This window comes from Notamacropus eugenii, chromosome 2, assembly GCF_028372415.1.
Source record: "Notamacropus eugenii isolate mMacEug1 chromosome 2, mMacEug1.pri_v2, whole genome shotgun sequence".
Taxonomy (NCBI): domain Eukaryota; kingdom Metazoa; phylum Chordata; class Mammalia; order Diprotodontia; family Macropodidae; genus Notamacropus; species Notamacropus eugenii.
The window spans coordinates 353,061,333-353,087,472 of NC_092873.1; the positions used below are offsets into that span (position 1 = coordinate 353,061,333).

Sequence of the window (26,140 nt, forward strand, 5' to 3'; positions counted from 1 at the left end):
CATTTGGGGTTTTCTTGGCAAAAGTGCAGGAGTGGTTTGTCATTTCCTTCTCCAGCTCCTTTTGCAGATGAGGAAACTGTAACTTGTAACAAAGGATTAAAAAAAGAGTAGAAAAACAGTTCAGCAAAACTAATTAGCACATCACCTGACTAATAGTCATAGTATATGCAGTAATTTGGAGACAAACTTGTTCATTATAATTACATAACCATTTTCATCATTTAAAAATTCCTTCCATTAACATTGTGTAGTCTTTGTGTGTATTGTTTCCTGGTTCCTTTTCTTTACTCTTTATCAGTTAATATAGGTCTTCCCATGCTTCTCTGAATTATTATTTTCCATTTCTCATGGCACAATACTATCCTATTGAATTAATACACCTCGGTTTTTAGCCTTTTCCCAATTAATTGGTGGGTGGGTTTTTTTTTTTCTTCCTGTTTTTGGCTACCCTGGAAGGTACTGCTATGAATGTTTTGGTGTATGAGAGACCATTGTCTTTAACCTACTCCTGTAAAAGGAATCTCTGGGTCAAAGGGTATGGACATTTTAGTCAGTTGGCATAATTTCACACTGATTGCTTGGACCAAGTTTTCACTCTACCAACAGTGTATTAGTGTCCCTGTGTTTCTGCAGCCTTTCCAACATCAGCTTTGCCAGTTTGGTGCCTGGTGATGAAACCTGAATTGTTTTGATTTGCATGTCTTTAATTTTAAGTAATTTGGAGCAGTCTTTCACATGGTTATTAATAATTTGTTATTCTTATGAGAACTGTGTTGTTTTTTTTTTCAGTCATCCATTGAGGAAATGGCTCTTTGTCTTATATATTCATATTAGTTCCCTTAAATGTTAGACATCAGACCCTTATCAGAGACATTTGAAGCAAAGATTTTTGCCCCAATTGACAGCTTCCTTTATCCTAATTATATTTATTTTGTTTATTCACAACCTTTTTAATTTTATGTAGTCAAAATTAGCCATTTTATCTTTTAAATTCATTCTTGTTTGGTCAAGAACTATACCTCTAGCCCCACCTGAGATAGGTACCTAATCTAGTTTTCTTCTATTTTTAATTTTATCATATGGCCATTCATATTCAGATATCATCTACTTTTTTAAGGTTATCCTGTTATATAGCTTTTCATATTAGTCTAAATCCAGTTTTTGTCCAGCTGCTTTTTACAGTCCCCATCGTTCTCCTCCAGTTTCTGTTTTTTCCTTATCTGGTCTGTTCCACTGATCCACTTTGCTATTTTTGCCAGGTACTAGAGTTTTCTTCTATTTTCACAGTGTCACAAATTGATGGATCTTATAAACTGCTTCAATGAACCTTCATTTTAAAATAAACCCTCCATGATCAGATTTATGTTCTTAAGTATATCTTAGATATCTAGCCTTGGCCTTGTAAAATAACTCTACTCTTTGATACTTATCAAAGATAAGGGAAACTCCTCCAAGCTACACATGGCACCTGATATTTTGTACTTTTTAAATTAATGAAATCAGTGGAATTTATAAGAACAGAAAAAAGTTTTTAAGTTTTGGGATCATTTTCTTTTACATCTTTCTTAAGTGTACTTATTTGGGATATTTATGAGTAAGGAGATGCAGAAAAGATGCCTATTTGCATTGATTGGTAGAGGGAGTTTTCCTCACTTAGGAACTACCTATACCAAGTAAGTCACAGGTCTAATTCCTATCCCTTTAAATATAGAGTAGAATTTTATCAATATTGTAAACATATAATGAACTTTACAGAAATTGTCTCTGGTGAAACTTGATCCCCTACCTCCATTGAATTGAATAATAGAAAGGATTTCCCAAATAGCAAGGACAATTGAAATTGGTGAATACCCTCTCCAAGATAAATTGGAGAAATTATTCAGATGTCAGCAAAATCCTGGACAGGGACAAAGCTTAATTTTTTAATTAGTTGACTTTTACTGAATTAGTCTTTGCTAAATTTAGATTTTGTGATTTCTGAGAAAGGATCTTACAAGTGAGAAGCACCATGGTAGAAGGAGCTCTAAAAATTTGCAAATATATGTTTAGGGCTGGAAGGGACCTTAGAAACCACGTAGGTAAGCCTACCTCTTTTTTACAGAAGATGAATCCAAGATACAGAGATGTTAAGTGAATCAATACAATAGAGAGGAGCAGAAGCAGGGATTTGAAACTAGGTTTTAAAATTCCAAATTCCACAATATTTTCACTAGATCTTGTGTTTAAATCTTTTCTCTGCCAAATTCTACAGTATTTTCACTGGATCTTGTATTTTAATTTCTTCTCTCAGTAGTACCTGTATGACCTTTGGATGAATCACTTAACCTCCAAAGTATATAAAATGAGAGGTTGGAAGTGTGGTTACTTACCCTTCAAAAGCTATGGTTCTGTGGATATAATATCTGAGAAACATTTTCTTTGTCTTTACTATTTACAGGCCTGTATTGAAAGTTGTTGCTAGTAATTTGGACCTTCATGGAGGGAGAAGATTTTTGTCTTTGGATACTTCCAAACTCTCACTTTTTTTGTTAATTTTAGCTTTGTATGACTTTTTCTTCCTTTTCTTAAAAGACCTTTAGGAGAAGGACCCAAAGTGGGTAAACTTTGATCCTTAGAGGTCAGTGTGTTCTATATCTATTTTGGGAGTAATACTGACTCCTGTGGCCTCAACTTGTAGTAGTTTCATCTATACAGGTTACTGCCAAAGTAACCATTGACATATTTCAGACATGATGAAGGTTCCCACAGAAGAGTCTAGCATGGGGTCCTTAGAGTGCCCAGAAGCCAGGGCTCTTTAGGGGGTAGAACTCTTGCTCATTATGTGAATGGGTGGCATGAACAGTGTTCTCTCCTGTTAGTTTTTCATCTGGAAAACATTCCTTTCACCAGTAAAGCCACATCCTGAGGAACAGACAAAAAGGTACCTTTGAATTATCACTGGAAGATGCCATATGTCAATGATGTCAAACTCAGATAGAAATGGAAACATTTCCCAATTATATTTTAATCTGGTTAGGGCCACATTTGGGAATGTTGCAGGCCATGTGTTTGACACCTCTGCTGTATATGATTAGACTTCACCTGTCTTTTAATAACAGCTCTGTAGTGCTTTTGACAAGACACATCGGTTTTACCTTTTTACCATTTTACCTTGTCATTCAGGTTCATCTTGTTGAACTTCCTAAGAATTGATTTAGATAATTTGAGTGTTTAAGGAAAAAAAAGTTCCTCTTGTCTGCCCAGTAATCCTGTAGCCAATTGAATAAAATCCAAACTCTTTATCCTAGGCCTATTCAAGGCCTTAACACTATCTGGGCTCCAATAATCTTTCCAGTCTTGACTCTCTCTTTCCACAGAAGCCCTCAGCTTCAACTGTAATTGCTTTTCATTCTTCCATGCTCTTGATAAAACTGTTGTCAATGGCTATTCCGTCAACATGCAAGTAAGTATTAAGCTCTTACTGTGTGCCAGGAACTATGCTGAGCCCTGGAGAATAAAAAGAAAGGAAAAAATGCAGTCCTTGACCTCAAGGAGCTCTCTAATGGGGGAGACAACATGCAAATAACTAAGTACCTTTAAGATAGATGCAGTTTAATTGGAACATCTCCATAGGGAGAAAGGGGAGGGGGGCTGACAAAGACAAAGAAATACCTCTTGCAGATGGCAGGATTTGAGCAAAGCCAGGAGGTGAGAGGGAAGAACATTTCAGGCCTAGATCAGCTAGTGCATGAGCTCAGAGGCAGGAGATGGAGGACTACGTGCAAGAAACAACAAGAAAGCCAGGATCGCTGGAACATAGATTACATAGAGGGAAATAAAGTGTGCAAGACTAGAAAGGTAGGATGGCTCCAGCATATTTGATCTTGAAGGTAATGGGAGCCACTGGAATTTACTGAGCAAGGGTTAGAGAGGCTGTTGCAATGGTCCAGGTGTGAAGTGGTGAGGTCCTTAATGGAGAGCTGTTGTGCAGGTAGAAACAAGACTTGGCAACAGATTGGATATGTGAGATGAGTGGAAGTGAGTACTTGAGGATGACAGCAAAATTAAGAGCCAGAGTAACTGAGACAATTATTGTCCTCTTGACAGCAGTAGAGAAGTTTGAAAGAGGAGAATTTTTTGAGGAAAGATAATGAGTTCTATTTTGTTCATGGTGAGTTTAAGATGCCTTAGGAACACCAATTTGAGATTACTGAGAGGCAGTTAGTGGGTGATATAAGACTGGAGCTCAGGAGAAAAGTTTGGACTGGATTTATAGATCTGGAAATCATCTGCATAGAGGTGACAATTGTACCCTTGGGAACTGGTGAGACCAACAAATATGGAATAGAGGGGATTCAATGTTTTTTGTATCATGGACCCTTTTGGTCCTATGGACCCCTTCTCAGAATAATGTATTGTTGTTTTTTAATTTATAATTGAAGAAAATGCTAAATTTCAACTAGAGGTTAGTTAAAATAAATAATGTAATTTTTCCCCAACCAAGTTAACAGACCACCCCCTCTCCTCAAATCTATCCATAGACCTTTAGGGAGATGATTTAAGGACCTCTTGATATAAAGAAGACTCGGCATATTCTTGAGTAGTGGATGAAGCTCCAGCAAAGAATTCTAAGAAGTAGCAATCAGGTTAGGAGAAAGCAGTGTCATGAAAACCTAGAAGAGGGAAGAGTTTCCATAGAGGGTGATCAACAGTGTCCAAGGCCACAGAGGTCAAGAATGAGGTTAGATGAAGGCCATTAGATTTGGAAATTAAGAGATCATTGATAATTTTGGGCAGAGCAATTTTGGTGGAATAATCCAGAAGTATTTATTCAGCACACACTACTATATAAGTAGGACACTGTGCTGGCCAGTGGGGTTACCAAAAGAAAAGAAAAATAGGCCCTGCTTCTTGGAGATTATAGTCTATAGAATTTTCTACTTTTCTAAATCCCACCTGTGAAGTTGTTTTCAATTACTTAATCAATTGATTTTGCGGTTTTGCCCTTATAAATCATATTAGGAAAAGTTACTTTAGTAATGGGGAAATAGAAGCTTGTATTTGACCCCGTGCAGGGTAGCAGGGCATTTGTTGACTGTAGCTAACTTCCCAATTTCTGCAAAGCTGAGCTCCTGCAGAAATAAACTGATGCTCCAACTTCCTCTTTTCAGCTAGTCTTAACCAGTCCCTTTAATATGCCAGAATGCCAAACATTCCACTTGTCTCAGCCCTTGTAATATTCTAATCTGTAGTAAAGAAAGGGTGTTACTACTTGATACTGCAATTCTCCCCAACTCACCCAGTAGCTTATTATTACAAATCAGTTTGATTTCCTATTCCTTGAATGGGTCTCCCTTTTCTGTTTCCTATTTTCACACTATCTGAAACATAACAATGTGTAATGCTCTAGCCAATGAGGATAACGTCTGTGTTACTCAAAATTTTGTAACTTTTGATTCCTCTTTTGTGTTCTTTAATGACTATAAAAGAGCCCCATAAAACCTCATGAGGCATCCTTGTATACTGAAGAGCGTTGGATCCCATTTATTGACAATTGCTAATAAATTGATTATGCTTGGATTTTATTGCCTCAGTTTCTCTCAGTCATGTTTCAGATTGTAATTCAGACACACCTTTCCTTCTAGATCCAGCTTAAATCTCATCTAAATCTCAAGTGATTGATTCCATCCTGCCTTCTAGCTCTTTTACAGAATTATTGTCTGAGCCTTTCATTTACAAATAGTCTGGTACTATCTTGTTTATCTTGAACAGTTTGTTGCTTATTTGGAGGGAAAGTTGAGCCAACTGATAATTGGCAACAGTGGAGCAGAAAAGGAGTGGGCAGCTTTCAGAGATTTTGTGTACAGCACTGCATTTGCTCATCTGGGTCAGAACACTCCCAAACATCAAGACTAGTTTGATGAAAATGATGGGAAAATTAAGAAGCTGCTACATGAAAAATGAGAGCTCCACAGGATGTACCAGCAGGATAGTTCACCTCTGAGAAGGCAGCATTTAATTCCATCAAAAGCAAAATACAAGCAAAGCTTAGAAAGATGCAGTATTCCTAGCTCAGTAAGAAGGCAAATGAAATTCAGTTTTATGCTGATAGTAACAATCCAAAGCACTTTTATGATTCCCTGAAAGCTATTCATGGACCAAAAACTTATGGTGCATCTCAACTACTCAGTGCTGATGGAGCCACATTGATTAGTGTTAAGGACATGATCCTAGAGAGATGGGCTGAACACTTCCATAGTGTTCTCAACAGACCATCATCAATCAATGCTGAGGTCATTGAAATTTACATCAGGTTGAAGTCCATCCCTCCTTAGCTGAACTTCCAACTGAAGAAGAGGTTTTGAGGGTCATAAGGCTCCTTTCATGTGGCAAAGCACCTGGTGCTGATTCTATTCCAGCTGAGATTTACAAGGTAGGGGGTCCATTGCTCATACAAAAGCTGACTAAAGTGTTCCAGGTTATATGGCAAGAGGCGGTTATCCCCCAGGAGTTCAAGGATGCCTCCATTGTCCATATCTATAAGGGTAAAGAGAATAGGTTGTCCTGTGACAATCACAGGGGGGGTCTCTGTCTTAGTCACTGCTGACCAAATTCTTGCTAGAGTCCTCCTTAATAGGCTGAACCTTCACCTGGAAGATGATCATCTACCTGAGAGCCATTGTGGCTTCAGAAAGGGCCAAGGAACAGTCGATATGGTGTTTGCTACCCTACAACTCCAGGAGAAATGCCAGGAGGAGAACAGAGGACGGTACACAACATTTATAGATCTGACCAAGGCCTTTGACACTGTTAGTCATGAGGGCTTATGGAAAATTATGTCAAAAGTTGGTTGTCCGGAGAAGTTCATCAATATTGCACATCAGTTTCATGATGGCATGTTTGCCCAGGTTCTGAATAGTGAATAATGCTCTCATGCCTTCCCAGTCACCAGTGGAGTGTAACAGGGCTGTGTGCTTGCTCCCATGCTTTTTAGCATGATATTTTCAGCCATGTTGTCAAATGCTTTCAATGAGGATAAACATGGCATCAAGGTCAGCTACTGTTCTGATGGTAAATTCTTCAGTTTGAAAAGGCTACAAGCCAAGACCAAAGTAGGGAGGGAGTGTTGGTGCATGATTTTCTGTTTGCAGATGATAGTGCACTCAATGCAGCCTCTGAAACTGAGATGCAACAAAGTATGGATCAATTCTCTGTTGCCTGTGCTAATTTTGGCCTAATAATTAACACCAAGAAAACACAAGTGCTCCATCAGCCTCCACCACACCATCCATACGTGGAACCATTGGTTACAACAAATGGAGAAGTTTTGAATCCTGTGGCTAAGTTCACTTAACTTGGTAGTATGCTTTCCAGGGATGTACACATTGACAATGAGGTTGACCCACACATTGCCAGAGGTAGCTCAGTGTTTGGGAGGCTCTGAAGAAAAGTTTGGGAGAGAAGAGGTATTAGTCTGACTACCAAACTGAAGGTCTACAGAGCCATTGTGCTGACCTCATTGTTGTGTGCCTGTGAAACATGGACAGTCTACTAGTGCCATGCCAGGAAACTGAATCACTTCCATTTGAACTGTCTTAGGAAGATCCTGAGGATCACCTGGCAGGATAAGGTACCAGACACTGAAGTTCTTGCTCAAGCTGAACTGCCAAACATTTAAACTATGCTTCAGAGAGCTCAACTCCAGTGGGCTAGCCATGTTGTTTGAATACAAAATGTATGCTTGCCAAAAAAGACTATTTTATGGAGAACTCTCATGGGGCAGGTGATCACATGGTGATCAGAAGCAGCCCACATGGCATGCCCACATCAGAAAGGGTGCTGTGTTCTATGAGCAAAGCAGAATTGAGACAGCACAAAGTAAACGTAAGATGCGCAAATTTGAAGTAACCACCCCAAATATTCACATGGATTGTCTGTGCTCTATCTAGGGTAGAGCATTCCGAGCTGGTATTGCTCTGATCAGCCATAGTCAGACACACTGAAATTTCACTTTAGATGATGATGTCATTTTGGTCCTCAAGAATGAAGGACAGCAACCAATCAAGTACTGTCTTGTACCATTTCTGTTGTTATCTATTTGTCTTGAACTGTTATTTATATCTATATTATTTGGTTTTCCTCATTTGCCATTTCTCATAACTTGAGTTTAAGTTTTTTAAGGCTTATACTCCCCCACACCTCTTTTAAATAGTGTCCTTCATTATCTTTATAAATGTGTTAGTTTGTTGTCTTTCTACAGAACATACGGTCTTTGGTTTTTTGCCTCCACTAAAATCCTAACTTCATGTTGATGGTGAAAGAGGGGATCACCATTATAAACAAGTGCTTGTTTTTAAACATCAGTTTTTATTTATATATTTTGTTTTTATACCACTTGAATTTCTCCCAGCACTCCCTTCCTAAGAACATTCCATATAATAGTATTTTGAAAGAAAAAAATAAAAAGAGGAAGAGGATAAAAAATAAATCAGGAAAACTGAGCAGTAAGTCTGAAAACATATACTGTGTACTACACCTGAGGGACCTCCAATCTCTGGAGTATCTTCTTTGACCCCTATTAGATGTCTTCTCATATCTCTTTGAGGTCATGCTATCAACAAACATTTAAACATTTCATTTCCTAGCTGGCTGCCCTCATTTTGGACTTCTTTGACTTCTCCACCATGCCCCCATTTCATCTTGCAAGATTCAGTCATACTTATTATTCACATTTCTAAAGTACCTTCTCTGCCCATTACATTGTGAACTCCTTTAAGGCAGGGACTGTATTTTGCCTCTTTTTGTATGCCCAACACTTAGTACAGGGCCTGGCACATAGTAGGCATTTATTGCCTTACACATTCTGCCCCTCTGATTGGAAGAGCCATCAAGTCCTCTATTTGAGGAAGGGGTGGGACAGAACAGGACAGACCTTTCATTTCCCGCCTCGCTGTATTCAGTTTGGCCTTCTTTGGCTTCTCCTTTATCCTCCCCTACCAGGTACCTCCCCCCTTCTCCTTTCTTTTGTCTTCCCCTATTATTTGGTAAGTTCCTTGAAGATAGGCACTGTCTTTTTCATCGTTTGTATCCCCAGTATAGCGCCCGGTACATAGTAGATGATTAATAAGTGGTTACTGATTGATTTGCTACTGTATGCCAACCAGCCATTGTGCTAATTGACCAGGGTACTAAGAACTCCCACTTACTCAAAGAGCTCTCATTCTAATGGGGGAGACTATATGCAGACACTTTTATAAGGTAGACATATAAGATATACATATAAGATATACAAGGGAAGGGGGGAGGGAACAAGCATTTATTAAGCACCTACTATGTGCCATGTACTAGCACTTTATTAGTATTTTGTCATTTGATCCTCCCAACAACCCTATGAGCTAGGTGCTATTATTATCCCCACTCAGTTAAGGAAACTGAAGAGGGAGATTAAGTGACTTGCTCGGGTCTTCCAAACTCCAGGCCCAGCACTCTCTCCACTGAAACTTCTTGCAAGGGAAGGGGAGGAGAGGAGATGATCTGAGCTGAGTCTAACTCTTAAAAAGCCAGGAGAGGGGGAGGTTTGAGGAATGAAAAGCTGACTGAAGTAGGGAAACAGCGAAAAGAAGGAGCTCAAGTGTCATGTGTGAGGAAGATCAAGAACGACAGTGTCATTGGATTATAAAATTTCAGAAGACTGGAAAGGTGAGAGGGCCAAGGAGAAATAATGCACATGGTGGGAAGTGTTCTCTGACTACCTGGAGAAAATCTTGACCTGAATGGCCCATCAGTACCTCCAATTCAACCTGTTGTGCACTAAGTTTGTTATATCACTTACAGCTCTTTCTTTCCTCTCTCCATTCTTCTTGAACTTCCCCTGCACCATTCCATTGCAGTAGACTGACAGATCTTCCTGCTTCTGCAGGCTGCTTCTTCACTTAGTAGGATCCATATGGAGGCCAGAAAGGGATTCTTCTTATCTCAATCCTCTGCTCAAAATCCTTTAGGAATTTTCTATTTCCCTTTAAGTAAAGGCCTTTCACAATCAGACACCTGTTTTTTCCAGCTTTGCCTCCTGTTGCTTTTCTCTCTGTAGCTCAGCTAAACTGAACTACCGTACTACATCTAAATTTTACCACCTCTGTTTTACTCCTCCCTTTTCCTTTCCCTGAAATCCCCTCCCCTGTCACTATCCTCCTCCCCCCTGCATTTTACACAGACATATTTTGAATTATTCTTTAATCTTTAAAGACCAACTCACATGCCTCCTTTAGTAGAAAGCTTTCCCTGAGCTTCAGCGAATTCCCTTGCAATTCACATAGAACTTTGCACTTTCTTGAAAACTTACACATTTTGTATTTCTGAAATCATTAAGCATTTGCTGAGCATCTGCCTTTGTTAGCTTAACTTTGAGCTACAGATACAAAGATGAAACAACACCTACTTTTCAGGAGGTCACATTCTCTGGGGGAGACTCCTGTATAAATAGGAGTAATGGAGAGGAACATTTGGGATGTCAGGAAGGGCTTGGTGTAAAAGGTGGTGCTTAAGCTACGTCATAAAGGAAGAGAAAGATCCTGTGAAGTAGAGGCAAGGAGAAAGAAAGGTAAGCAGTGTAAAATGTGATTGGAAAGACAGTATGGGAGCAGTTTGTGAAGGCCTTTAAAATCTAATAAGGAGCCACTGGAGTTTACAGGAGTGATGTGACCATATCTAGGCTTTAGTAACATTATGTTGGCAATTCTGTGGAGAATAGATTGGAGTGGGGTGAGACTTGAGGCAGTGAAGTCCAATTAGTAGGTCATTACCATAGTCTGGAGAAAAGGAGGTGATCGAATTCGTGAAGCAAGGTGGTTGATTATGTGAATGTAGGGAGCAAAATGGATGCACGAGGGGATGTGCAGGTAGAAATGATAAGGCAGTTGTTTGCATATGCTGGGTGAGGGAGAGTGTTAGAATAAAGTTATGGATCTGATATGCTAGGAGAATAGGGTGCCTTTGACAGAAAAAAAGTTTGGCAGAGACATGAGTTGGGGGGTAGGTAATGATAAGTTTTGTTTATTGAAATATCCAGGATTTTTATGCAATTTGAAATATCCAGTAGATAGTGATGTGGGGACTAATGCTCAGAGGAGAGATTTATAGATTTGTAAGTTACGTGCATAAACATAAATATGACAAACCTGAAGGAGTTAATTATGACCAAGAGAATATGTAGAAGAAAAGAAGAGAAACTAGGATATAGCCTTTGGAAAAACCTACAGTTCATGGGCATGATACGGATCAGGGATGTGGAACCTGAAGTCTCGAGGCCACATGTGGCTCTCTAGGTCTTCTGGTGGGACCCTGTGACTGAATCCAAATCCCTAAGGGGATCTGTTCTGTGAACAGCGGTCAGCCAGCAGTAGTACCAGGAGAGTGTAATATTGGGAAAACTCAGAGAGGGGTGACTGTAAGAGATGAATTGAACTTTTGTTTCCACAGAAAATATGTAACATACTAGAAAGTCCTGTATTTCCTGTGGAATGCAGGAAAATTGAAGGATTAGGGGTAAAGTCTTGGGAAAGTTGATTTAACACTTCACTCAACAGGATGTTGACCCTTGCTAATCAGCTTACCTAAAGGGGAACAACTTCTTTGTACTTTGGATAAAATCCACAACACCATAGGCTAGAGAAGAACTTCATTCCGCGACACTATTTTAACTATTAGGACTCTATTTGTGTTAATGGTGAAGGAAACTCAAACATGCTGGGTTTAACCTCTATGACTTGTCATTTTCTTGCTAAGGGAAGTATAAAGAAAATGAGAAATGTTAAACAGGGATGGAGATCCGTGGGGGTGGGGAGGGTATTTTCAGGTAGCCTGTGAAACCTGAGATACTGAGATACCAAGGAGATGTGGGTCGAGAAGTTCAAATTGGAAACAGGGCATAAAGTCTTGCGTTTGTGTGAGCAGGAGTACTCCATTAGGGAATTACCCATTCAAAAAGAATGAATGTAAAATAAATATAATGAGAACTTTCTTGGCTTCATAATGAGTATTGTTCTTTCTAATGTGAACATCTTTCTCACAAGACTATCTAGGAGGGTGGTCAACAGTGACAAATACTCAGATCCCCTTCCTAGACTTCCTCCTTTAAACTTTGTATACTCTAGGACATAGCACAATGCTCAGGCCCACTGTCTAATTATCTCAAGGCCACAGTTGCCTGAAGTTGTTGTCTTCATTAGCATTAAAATTTAAAATCTGTTTGATCATCAAATTGCACAAATTACTCCCTCCCCCCCAAAATCCGCTTTTATGCTTTCCTTTTTACCTGCTTATGAAATGAAAGGTAGAATTACTTTATATTTACTGATGCTTCCATCTGTCTAGATTCAGCCTCAAGTAACCTAGACATAGCTCTTAAATGATGCTAAGCATCAGGGATACAAATACAAACCCCAGATAGTCCCTGCATATAAGGAGCTTATATTCTAAGGAGGAAAATAGCAATATAAGGTAGTGGTGGCCTGGGAAGTCACAGAGGTAGTGAGTAGAGCGATAGAGTCCTGTTCCACAATTGACATGCCCTTTCCAAAAGCATAAAAATAAAATACTGATTTGATGTGTCTTCCCAAAGTATCTCATATCATTCAGATGTCTTCTACCATGTCTCCTCCTTCTCACCCCTGTCTCACACAAAGAGGTAGACCTACTCCTTCCTAAGCAAACCCCTCCTCCTGTACAAATGATCTTATTCAATCCTGTCTCCTTGAACAGATTGCCCTTCTCTTTCATTTCTGTCACTAATCTCTTTCTGACTTTTGACTCCTTCTCTACTGTTTATAAACATGCCTATGTCTCCTTCATACTCAAAAAACCCTCACTTGATCCTTCCATCTCCACTTAACTGTTGCCCCTTATGTTGTCTGCCATTTGTGGTTAAACTCCCTGAAAAGATTGTCTCCAAAAAGTGCCTCTGCTTCCTCTCCTTTCACTCTCTTTGTCCACCTATAATATGGCTTCCTACCTCTTCATTCCACAAAAACTCCTCTTTCTAAAGTTTCTAATACCAAATTGCCATATCCATTGGCCTTTTCTGAGTCATAATATTTCTTGGCCTTTTTGCAGCCTTTGACACTTTATACTCCTTGATAACCTCTTACCTAGGTTTTTCAGATACCATTCTTTCTGGTTCTCCTACCTGTCAGACCTTCTCAGTTTCCTTTGCTGGATCTTCATCCAGGTCATTCATACTCACTAACCCTGTTCAGTCCTGGGACCTCTTTGCTCTGTGATATTTCACTTGGTGATCTTATCAGCTCTTATGGATTTAATTAACATCTTTGTGCTGATGACCTCCAGTCTTGCATCTTCAACTGCCTTTCAGACCTCTCAAACTATAGGCAAGATGACTGGAGATGGCCCAGGATACAGTGAAATACCTTGACCCTTAAGTTCTAAGGTCTTTTGTAGTTCTCACTTTGAGTGAGGTAGGGTCCATTTGGTGAATAGGCAGGCCTCTTTAACACTGACAGATTGATGGAGGAATGTAATACTTGGCTGACAGCAGACTGGGATGGTGAGAAGATGGTCAGAGTAAAGCATGATCAGGTTTGGAATTGGGTCTGTGTCTCACCCATCAAGGCAGCACTGCCGCAAGGCTGCAGTTCCATAGCTGAGCATTGCAACTCCTCCAGGGAATGCTTTTGATACATCTTCTCGTTCTGTTGAAGAGAACTTAAACCATCTTTTTACTTCTTCCCTTTCCATTCCAGTACTTCAATTTTGAGGCCTGAGGAAAAATATTTGTATTATTAGTACTGTCTCCTGACTTAATTTTCTTCTCTTTGTTCTTTGTACCCTGCTCTCAACTATCAGTCTACATAATGTCAAAGTCGGAAAAGATACCAGAAGTCTATCTAGCCTAAGTCATACCTGAACAGGAGTTCTATATATAAGTTGTGCTTGGATACTTTTTAGGGATGGGGAACTCTTTACTTCATTAGGCATCCTTCTTGGGGCAACCGTAATTGTTAGAAATCTTTCCTTATTTTTCCAAGATGGAACTTGGCCATACCATAACTCCCAAACATTGTACCTAACTCAGCCCTTTGCGTGAAAGGGAAGACATAGGCTTTGCAAGGGGCCTTACCTAATCACATACCAAGAGGCCATGAAGCCTATGTGCCCAAATGATTGTTGGGTAACTCTTTTGGAACAAGATTCTCAAGCAATTGCTCTTCAGTTCCTGCTCCAACAGGTCCTCTACACACTCTTCTGGGGTGCCAGAACTGACACAAGTTGTATTTTAGACTAATCTTTCAAATACCCAACTTTAATCATTCCACTATTCCAAAACTTCCAATGACTTCTCCTTGCCTACAGAATTCAAAGTCCCTTTAGATTACCTCAGTTTGCCTTTCTAAAAGACAAGTATAGTAGTATAAAGAACATCTGGGTTCAGATTCTTACCCTTTTACTTACACTATTACCTGTATACCCTTGGGCAAGTTATTTATTATTTATTAGTTGAGATAATATTTGTAAAACTTATCACAGTGCTTGCTTCTCATTGTGTAAAATGAAGATTCTTTAAGGTCCTTTCTACTCTAATCCTGTGACCTTTACCTCAGACTAGTTTCTTTGTACCACACAGCCCCATGGACTCTACACCCTAGCCAGACTAGATTACTCAGTCTTCCAGCACATCCTTTGCTCTTATCCATTCATTATGCTTGCAATGCTAGCCATTCCATTCTCAAGATCTGCCTATTGAAATCCTACCCGTCCTTCAAGGCCAAACTCACAAGCCATCTCCTCCATGAAATATTACCTGTTCTTCCCCTCTTCAAGCTGTAGATGATCCTTTTTCTTAGGCATTTATTTTCTTTTTCCCTTCATTTTTGATTTATTAGACCTAGTATGTGGTTCCAAGTTCCTTAAGAGTAGAGACTGGTCTTATTCTGTGATGCCTCTTCGCTTAGCACCTAGTTAATTGCTTTGCCTAGGCACTGAACAGATGTTGAATGAAATCTAAGCCTGTGGGTTACAGTCATAGAAATATGTTTTGTAAATTTTTCCTAAGTTCATGGGAGTCAGTGTGGTACAGTGGAAAGAGTACTGGATTTGGACTCAGCTCTGTAACCTGTAGGCAAATAACCTTTCTGAGCCTTAGTTCCTCATCTCTAAAATGGAGGTAATAATACTTGAACAGCCTGTCTCTGAGATTTTTGTGGGGAGAGTTTGAGCCAAATGAACATGGCTATTTAATTCTTCCAGGGAAGAGGGTCATTAAACATTTACTTTGCTTTTTAGTTTCTGTAGGGGAAGAAGAGATTTAATTTTCTTCTTTGCATGAACACACAGACAGTAGCCTAACAGGATAAGTGGACACAAAAGGATTTTTAATTACATCTTTTGAGTGGAGCAACTAAATCTATGTCATAGATCCATTTGATTGTTTGCTCTAGCACCTATAGCAGAGATGAGGAACCTGAGGCATCAAGGCCACGTGTGGCCTTCTAGGTCCTTGGGTGTGCAACCTTTTGACTAATTCCAAGTTTTATAGAACAAATCCGTTTATTAAGGAGATTTGTTCTGTGGAGTTTGGATTCAATCAAAGGGCAGCACTTGAGGACCTCAAGGCCATAGGTTGCCCACCCCTGACCTATAAAACTGCTGAATACTGATTTAATACTGATTTTCTTGGATATCAAGTTATGTATAGCTGCTTACTAAACTCACTGCTAGCATTTGATTTTGCAGGCTGACGAGGCACCAAGATCATGGAGATGTACCAAAATAGCTATTAACAATTCCTGCTCTCTGAGAGGCCTGAGTTTCTCAAGGAGACCTAGGTGAAACTTCCCTATAGTAGTCTGCCACATACTTCCCAAAATCTTATGGGACCTTGGTATCCAAGAAGATCATCTTCTCTGTGACAAGTCATTTCAGAGTATATCAGAATATGGATACAATGAATGCTAACTTGTTAAATCTCTCAGAAAGAACAAACTGTAAGATAAATTGTGTGTGTGTGTGTGTGTGTGTGTGTGTGTGTGTGTAAGTTTACCATGTAATTCCAGGTTCTTGGAAGTTTTATTACTTGTGAAGACTTCAGCAATGAACCTAGGACCTAGTAGTATAGAAACAACCTCATTTTGAAAGATTCATTAACCTGAGCTTTAGCCACCAAGTGGTTTAGTTTTGGGGGTCACACAAATCATCACGAATCCCTAAAATATTAAATTAATCTCTTCAGCACCCAAATATTGTGATATTTAATTTACTCTCTGTCTTGAGCAGTTGCTTCATTTTTTCTTTTAGTTTTCCCAACAACTTGAGGGGTGAAAGGAGAGACTTTCAATAAATTACTCTTTTGATAAAATTTACTGTGAGTTCATACCACTTTTATCACTCTACACTTTTTTTGAAATTGACATTTTCTTGGCAGGTGTTGAGTTACTAGTCAGCTCATTTGCTGTGTGTTTTGTTTAGACAATTTTGCCTTGTTGGAATTTTATGTGTGTTGGTGTTTTGTTGTTGTAATTGTTTTTGCTTGCCTATTTGAGGCTGTCAGAAATCCTGCTTGCTATATCAGGGTTACTTAAGCTCTGGTATTACCTGTATTTTTTCATTAAAAGTGCCTTTCATAGAATACTGATAATAGATTAGTGGGAACCTTGCTCAAGAGACTCCTAATTTTTCTATTCAGAGATATTTTTCACTTTTTCTTGAGGGATAGTAACCTTGTCATTAATAAACAGATACGTATCTCCTGGATATCTCAAAATATAGCTAAGATTGTAAATATTTAGTGTAAAAAGTTGGAGTGTCTTTGATTTGCTTTGGCAAGTGGTTATAAGAACATGCCATGGATTGGTACACAATGTGTGTGATGGATCTGTAAGTTACTTTAGGATGGAGCCCACATTTTTTTTTGTTGTTTTTTTCTTTTCTGTTTTTTTTATATGGTTGCCAGCACCTGAGGATGATAATGGCAATGTTAATTCCAAAGTAGTTTATGAAAAAACTTGTTTCTATATTAAACTAGAATGAATTTCCTTCAAAAGGTTTCATAATTACTTCCTTCATACAAGCTTCCTTTGTCCTCCTTTAGAACTTGGCCCTTTGGTTGCAATACTAGGATGGGAAAAGGGGGTATCTTTTGTGCCAAGATGAACTTCCAAAGGTGCCAGGGGAAGTAGGTAAAATATCAGCTTAAATGGATTTCTCCATATATCCCATTACATTTGTCTGACTTGTTCACAGGGTGGAATTTCTTTCTTTTTTTTTTTTGATAGACCAATTCTGTTTATTGATCCCAGGGTTAGGGTATATATAGACATAAACTGCAAGTCTACGTGACATTCTGCCCATCTCCTGTCCCAGTGATTTGGCCAGTCTTATTGTCTTTAAAGACTGTTAGCCTAGAGGGCATCTATTTTACATATCCCTTGTTTTCTGTAATTCTCTTCTTTGTCTCTCGGAGACAGCAACATCTGGGGGCATGGAGAGCCATTCCGGATGATAATGAGCACAGTCTCAAAGAACAGTTTCCCTGAAGGTCTTTCCTGATCTTGTCAACAGCACTCCACACAGGGTGGAATTTCTTGATGGGGAAATGTCAGAAAAAGTATTTTCATCTGTAACACTTCCTTCTCCACATTCAAATAGACATAAACATAACCTTACCTCTTGGGGTGTCTTCCTTAAAAGAGAGCTAATTTTGAGCACTTTTAAGAACAATTGGTTCAACTTCTGATCGTGGAGGGTCCTCCTTAAGGGTATGTTAGGAGGATATGTTAGATTAAGGTGGAAGCGGGAGGCTACCTGCTTTTGATGGTTTCTGACAACCTGATTTCTTGGCCCCAAGTAACTAGGTGTATGAGAAAGAAAATGCCACATTAGATGAGCTGACAAAGTACGTCAGACCAAACAGCCCAAGCCAGATTGGGAGTCTGAATTTGCTTAATAGTTGTGTGTTGTTGACCTGAAAACTTGGTTAGAGAAAAGGCAACAGGCTAAATGCATACATTTTATGATTTAATTAATTAATTGATCAATTCCCTATTAAAGACGATGGTAACACAATGCATTATGGAGCCAGAAATGTTCTGGCTACCCAGTACAGAAATCTTCTGGCTTATATACATGTTGCCAGGAGAAAGGAGTTCTCTTAGATAAACACACTGAAAACAAAGTATCATCAGTTGGGTTTTATGATCCCAAGCTATGGGCATCTTCTTTCCGTAGCATGTCTCTGTGATTTAAGATAAGGAAAAAGTCCCATCACCCGGATAACAGATATCCTCTCCTAAACAGGCCTTTGAAGTTGTTTATCTTAACAAAGTTAGACAAAGCTGAAGTCACACCCCAAGGTATTTGTGTTTTTCTCTTAACACTAGGATGCTAGAAGAAGGGTCTGGTAAGGAAGTCCCATTTGCTTGACATCAAAAGGCATCCTCTAAGTTAAACAAAGGGGACTATTAGGTTCAGGCTCTTCTTAATTCAAACTTTGGCCCTTATTAAAGTCTAAAATTTATATTAAATATTATCAGTGTCCATGGACAAGTCACTCAACCTCTCTGAGGTTGGGGTTTTTTTTTTGACATTTGTAAAATGAGAAAGTACACAACATTAACTACTCCCACAAGATTGTTGTGAGGAAAGTATTTTGTAAATTTTAAGGTAGTATATATAAGTGTGAGTTATTGCTGTGTAGTCAGTTATACTCTGCTCTGTGCCAGGCATGATGATAGACACAGGAAATACAAACTAAGAGAGAGTTCCTGTCTTCAGAGAGCTTACATTCTACTGGGGGACAGGTATGGGATACAGCTAGTTCACCTGTAAATTAATGCAAGAGATATACAAATAAATGGAATGATTGGTAAAGATGGGAAGAGGCCAGGCAGGACTAACTACTGAGAAAACCAGAAAAGGCCTCTGGAAGGAAGTGGCGTTTGAACTGAACCCTACAGAAAGCTAGGTGGGGGTCTGAAAAGGGAGAGCATTGCTGACATAAGGGACTGCAAAGGTACTGAGGTTAGAGAGAAGCTGCTATGTATGAAGCATAGCAGCAAGTAGACCACTCTGGCTGGAGCATAGAATACATAGGAGGGAGTAAATATAGCAAAACTTTAACTGCCTAATGGAGGTGTTTGTATTTTATCTTAAGAGACCATTCTTTGGAAGCCACTGAAGCTTCTTGAACGTGAGAATGACATGGTCAGACATGCTCTTTAAAAGGAATATCATTTTGGCCACCATGTGGAAGATGCTGAACCCAGATATCTGGGCTTTTTGAAGTCTGGTCTTCCCAGGACCTTAGGAAGAGATGTCCTTGGTTGAGGGTAGTTGAGCTGTAAATTGTGCTAGAATTATTTGAATCCATCCATAAAGGGAGGTGAGTTGGGGAGGGTGGGCATTAATTAAGAGATCAGTGATAGGATTGAGTGTTTCTTTCTAAAATTTTCTTCACTCTGTTTAAGCTAATACTTATAAAGATTAGTTCAGTGGGCAGAGAGAACAATTAAGAGAAGCCATGTTTGAGATTTTCTCATTTTCCAAGTCATTCCTCTCCCACTTCTAAAAATTACGACCCTTCCATAAGGTACTATGTTAATGACACAGAAAGAGGCTTATAATTCCTATAGATAAACCAGCAACCATCCTTATTGTGGCTTTTTCCACAATAGCTTTAGATGAGAGGAGGGGGGAATCAGGCAGTCAGCATTTGATCTTGTTTCTTACTGAGTACAAGACATCCATTATGTAGGTAGCCACTAGCCTAGATATCCCTGTACTTTGGAGCCATGGGACTGGCTCCAAAATGGAATGCCTTTCCTTTACTTTCCTGCTGCCCCCCAGCATCTTTGACCTTTAATTAGATGAATGACTAAGATGAGTAGTTGTAGGAGAATTATCACTAGTTTTGAATTGCTGGTAACTCATCCTTTCTAACTCATATCAGATGAAGCAGGTACTTTGTGATTCCCAAGGCCTTCTCGCACTATGCCCAGAAACTGTTATTTCTCTGTAGGCTCTGTTGTCAAATATTGACTTTGTCAAGTTCAAAATGTTGTTCAGAAGGCAATTCCACTAAATACACAATGAGAAATCAAAAGGATAAGAGATTAGAACAGATCACCAACAGACCTGAGTTCTGATTTTCAAAGATGTATTATTCAGTTTCAAAAAAAAGATTTAGCACATCTGGGTGGTTCACCCTTAATGAAGTGGAGGGGCTTATCACTTCCCAAATGTTTAGAAAGTTACTGCAAGGATACCTGTTACATTACTGGGCAGATAAAGATGTTGTATAACATGGCATAATGGTTCCATAACTTATGACTGCTCCTGGCTTATGGTCAAAACAAATCCTGGAAACATGTCCTGGATTCCAACCATCAAGACTTTGATTACTTGGGCAAGCACAGTCTTGTATAACAATTTTCTTCAGCCAAATTATCCTAGGAGCCAGGGAAGAGAGGAAAGAGCCTGTTTTGTAGATCTTACAATGTTTATCTGGATAATAACAGGTAAAATGTGAAGTGACTTTAAAACTTCAAGAGTACAACTTCATCACATATCATAAAATTTGAATCGCCTGCTGAATGTATGTGGAAGAAAGAGATAGTTTGTGACAAGATTAGATGAAGGAGAGACATGCATTCTTTGCTTCTGCTTGGTTTTTGCAAGATAAAACATTGAGGGCACCTGAAGATGTATGACCAGCTTTAAAAAAAAAGTTCTCTTATTCTGACTCCTAGTCAGTCACCTCTTACAATTTAAAACCTTCTGATGGGATACAAATGCAGTTTCATAGAGCTGGAAGAGGCTTTAGAGATCATGTAGTCCAGTGTTCTCCAACCCAAACTGTACAACAGACAGGTAAAAGATTAAATTCTCTATAGACAATCTTCTGCTCTCCCTAGCTTAGGGGTAGGGGAGGAGTTTTAAGAAGTGAGGCTTGCTAGTAATTTTGTGAACTGGTAAGAATGTGTTCCAGATCAGCAGCAAGAATTTATTAAGCATCTTCTGTGTGCCAGACCCTGTGCTAACCCCTAGATCAGCAATTAGAAACCTAGACCTAGTCAGACACCCCCTTCCCTCTTTTTGTTTTTTAAACAAATAAAGAAACTAAGGGCCAAAGAACTTCTGACTTCTCCGTGCCTCACTAACAGATCTAGAATTAAAATTCAGATTTCCTGACTCCTAAACAAGTGTTCTTTCTACTATGCTACTGGTTCACTAGTACTAGTTTTATTTACTTTGTAGACTATCAATTTGATAACAAAAGTAATCACTTTATGATCTTTCTAGCTATGTCAGTGATGGTTTTTGGTAATTTCCCATTATCTTCTCAGTAATCAAAATCTCATATGAAACTTAGGGCCCCACCTAGCTGCATGTGGAGGAAGAAGAAGAAAGCAGGGGCCAGAGCTGATACATATGAGACCTCTTTGTGTCCCAAAGGAAGTCAAAATTTCATTTCTTTTAACCTGTTTATCTGATTATCAGACTTCTAAGCAACCTCAAGTACCCAGTCCTAGCTCTGCCATTTGTGTGACTATTTAATAACTTAGGGCTTCAGTTTCTTCCTATTCCTATCATCTTGAATAATGTTCAACCCCACTCAGACTTAAGGGGAGAGGGGCTGCAAAGGCACTCAGCAACAATGAAAATAGCAGGAAAAGAGCCAAATATTGAATATTTGTTATGTACTAGAATTGTTTTCTAATTAATCAAGCATTTTATTAGGCGTCTATTTGGTGCCAATCACTGTGCTAGGCACTAGGGAAACAAAGATTAGAAGTGACAGTTTTACCTTTGTGATACCTTCTAGGAAAAGTGAGGAAACGTAATATATACACATATAAGTAAATACACAATAAGCGTAAACAAAATAAATGAGGTAGTGGTTAGGAGGAATTGATATAGGGAGATCACTGGGGAGATCAATAAAGGCTTCAGGTAGAGGTGGCATTTAAGCCAAACTTTTGCAGGGAAACTAGAGATTTGAAGAGGTTAGAGTCAGGATGGAGTGTGTGCACAGAGACAGCAGGTGGAATGTCATTTCTATGAAGCAACAAAAACATTTTGGCTGGAATGTAAAATGAATTTTGTCTTTGTATCCTCAGCACTTAACAATTGTTGGCACATAGTAGGAACTTCATAAATGTGCATCTTTGGTGGATTGGAGACTTCCTAAATCAGAAAGAACCAAATGCAATGACTATGACTGTAAAAGATAGGCTATTTGACGTGAAAGCTGAGAGAAGTCAGTCCAGAAGCATGTACTGAAGCACTTGCTGTATGCCAACAAACGTTGAAGATGCAGAGACAAAGATCACTGGCCCTCAAGGAGCTTATTCTAATTCTTATATAAAGGGGCACTACGTGAATATAAATAGATTTTTTAAAATACAGAGCAGTTTGGAGAGGGAGGGTTCTGGCTCCTGAGGGTGTTAGAAATCAGGAAAGTTTTCACGTAGAAGGTCACACTTGAGCTTGAAGGAGGACCAGGGGCTCCATTAGGGTGAAGCGAGGGGTTGAATGCATTCCGGGGCCGAGCCACATACACAGGCCCAGAAATTGGACGTGGAATATCCTGTGTGAGCAACAGCAAGAAAGCAATTATAGCTAGGCCATATGGGGTGTGTAGAGGAGTGTAATGTGGAACAAGCCTGGAAGGGGGCTAGTTTATAAAGAGCTTTAAAAGCTAGTTTTAAGAGCTGATATTTCCTCATCCCGTCTTTCTAATCTTCAATAGCTTTCTATCCTTGGTTCCTTCCCTACTGTCTTCAAACATCTTCTGTCCTTGAACCTTCACTAGGACCCTACCACACCCTGGAGCTCTGGTCCTATATCTGCCTTACCACTTTTCACTCACACTCCTAGAAAAAAGGTTGTCTTCACTCCTTGCTTCCACTTCCTTGTCTCTTTTGCCATTTGGCTTCTGTTTTCATTGCTAAACTGTAACAGCTCTTTCCAAAGTAGTTTAAGATTTCTTAATTGCCCAATCTGATGGCTTTTCTCTTTGCTCATTCTTCTTGATCTTAGTGCTGAATTTGCCTGTGTTAACCTCCTCCTGGATACTTTGTTCTCTCTGGGTTTTCTTTATTCTTTTCCTACTTATCCAACTATTCTTCAGTCTCCTTTGCCGGCTTTTCTTCTCTTTCCATATACACTTTTGGTAACCCTGTTGACTTCTATGAGTTGATCGTCATTTCTATGCAGATGACTCAGAACTCTGTAACTATAACTAGCCCTATTCTCTCCCTTTAACTTAAATCATTTATCAAATGCCTATTATACGTTTCACGCTGGGTTTCCCAGGAACATCTCTAACTTAACTTATCCAAAACTGAGTTTGTTAATCCCAAAACCCACCTCTCTTCTAAACATCTCTTATTTCTGCCAAAGAGACAGCCATTCTTCCAGCTTATATCCTTGATTCTTTCCTCTTCTTCACTCCTGTCGCAATAGAAATCTGAGGGGCAAAAGTTAAAATTTCCAAGTATATGATTTTTTTCTTTTTTTTTAGCAAAACTAGCAATTGCCAATAGAGTCCAATACTTCCTCAGTAGATACAATACCATTCTTGTCAGTAAAGAGGAACAAATCAAATGACATATTCTTGTAACGTAAGTGGTCCTTCATTCTGATTGATTGGCTAGTGATTGATGCACTTGTTGTAGTTAGAAAAGAAGTTAAACAAGTTAAGGTTGGAATATTTGGGGGCAAGGAATTTGAGGTTTGTACTCATGTTTTCTGGAAGATTCTGTGGTTAGCATATTCTCAGAATTATTTTGAACAAATCTTTTATAAAAATACATCTCAAATTAGGGAACGTTGACAAGGATCTACTGATCAATTTTATAATCAATATGAACTGAATTTGGTTTTCACACAGTTTCCCCTTTTAATCCTGGAGGAACCTGTTCCTCATTGATCTCTTATCCATAAGCTAAATTAATGTAATTAGAATCACATATTCATGATCAGCATCCTGAACCATCATAAGTTTCTATGGAATCAAAGTAGAAGAGGCTTTAGTGGTACAGTCATTATATATTGACATATTATATATTAACATCAGTTAATATAGAACAATTATAAAACAATCAGTTTTCCCCTTTTGGGGCTTTCCCAAGCCCAATTTTCTCTTAGTAGTGAGATCATAATTATAGAAGCAGAAAAGCTTTAAAAAAAGTAGAAAAGTTACCAAAGGCAGTTCATTAAAGCAACCTAAATCAATGGAGTCATCCTCCTTAGTATCAATCTTATTCATTTGAGAAGGAATTAGGGACCAGATTGGTCAAAAACTTTCCCAGTGGTCTTATAATCAGAAACAAGTGCACGGTGGCCATGGATGTTACAAATTGTCATGATAGGATAGTAAGAATCCATTTGATTATGCTTGTCAATAAACCCAGCAAACAGTAAATATTACGAAACAAAAAATGCTGAAGCAGTACAATCACAATCATCAGTGTTAAACTCCCAGTGTCCATTCAGTCACCTTGCTTATCTTGAGTCCCACATGTACCAGGTTTGGGTCTTCACCTTGGAGAAGTCCATGGAGGCTACTTCTTCATGAGAATGAGACCTATTCCAGATAACTACCTGAGGCATCTGCAGTAGGTTTCACTCTCAGGTCAGCTCTGCAGGGAACTCTAGCAGATCTACTTCTCTGGTTCATGTGCCGGAATTTCTAGGTAATTTTACTAAAATCTTATAGTAACAAAACTCAGTACAATTTAAATTTGATTTTAACTTTGATTTGATTTAATCAAGTTTATGTGATCATTTTGTTGGGATCATTTTGCATTTATCTTAACCTAAACCCTGTATCTGATATGTACAAATTTGAAAACAACTTTACTTTTTTCTATTTCTTCTTAATTCCCCCCTTTAGGGAGGATATTATACCAGATCACTCTAAAGAATGAAATACTTCAGCTCTTAATCTTAAAAGTACTTGCTTATTTGAGCACTCATTTGTATATATTATAAAAGTTTACAACTAAAACTAGTAAATTACTTCTTAATAATGTCCCATTCAAAACCAGCTATTTTCTTATTCTGTTGGGGAGTTCTACCTCCTAACTGTCCCAGGTATAGACATCCACTTGTAGCATCCACCTCAGATTGTACTTTGGGCTTCATTGGCATTCCTCTTTGAATGGTGGATTATTGGCTTCTTGATAGTTCAGACAATCATATCAGAAGTCAAAACTTAGAAAAATATCCAATTACAAATCCCAAAAGATTTTACTCAGATGACAAAATTTTACTAATTACAGTTTTAAAGTTATTCAGGTTATTATTCTTTCTCTCATGTCCCTATATATATATGGTGAACGAGAACAAATAAGGACATTTCATTTATCCTTCATTTATTCTGGAGTTTCACGCATAGATAGAGTTTACACATACAGTGAATAGTTGGTACAAAAACCCCCCAGAAAATTCTGCCTTTGGTAAGCCTTTCAGTCTGTACAGTCTGTATTGTCTGTTCACTCGTAGGGCAAGATTAAAATCTTTGAATTTAAGATCTAATAACATATACCACATATTATTAGCATGTACAGTTTCATAATTTGCATAACAACCAAATAATTTTTAGATGCACACTTGTAAATTTCCCTGCTTTGACTTGGTGGGGAACCTTTGGCCACATGTGGCTCTCTAGTTCCTCAAGTGTGGCCCTTTGAATCCAAACTTCACAGAGCAAATCACTAAAGAACCTCACATCTTACAGAGGATATTACTACTTTTCATCTAACAGTTTTTATTATTATCCATCTCAGCACAAAACATCTCTTTAAATATTTTTTATCACATTGTTTGAACAGTCCAATTTATAATTAACATTCAGATTAAAAAGGGAATCATTGTTTAAGGAAGCAGTTGCTTTTCCAGAAACATTTTCAAATCAGTACAATTCTTATTGCTTACCATATTTCAAGGCACTGTTTAAGTAGGATTAAACAAAATCTGTAATTTTAAAAAATGATATTAAGCCTTATTATAGCAGGAACTGTGTTGAATGAAAAATAGAAGAGAAAAAAATTACTTCTTTTTTCAGCTAGCAGTGGCTTGCCAAATTTAAACATGAAACAAAACTTATTATTAGTCAGGTAACATTTATTTAGTCAAGTGCAGTTTC

The 26,140-nt window shown here is 38.6% G+C and overlaps 1 protein-coding gene across 6 annotated transcripts in view; it reads left to right on the top strand.

The window, feature by feature from the left end:
* CBX1 (chromobox 1) overlaps positions 1 to 26,140 on the top strand; it is a 40,860-nt gene that overhangs the window by 3,298 nt on the left and 11,422 nt on the right. The window lies entirely within an intron of this gene.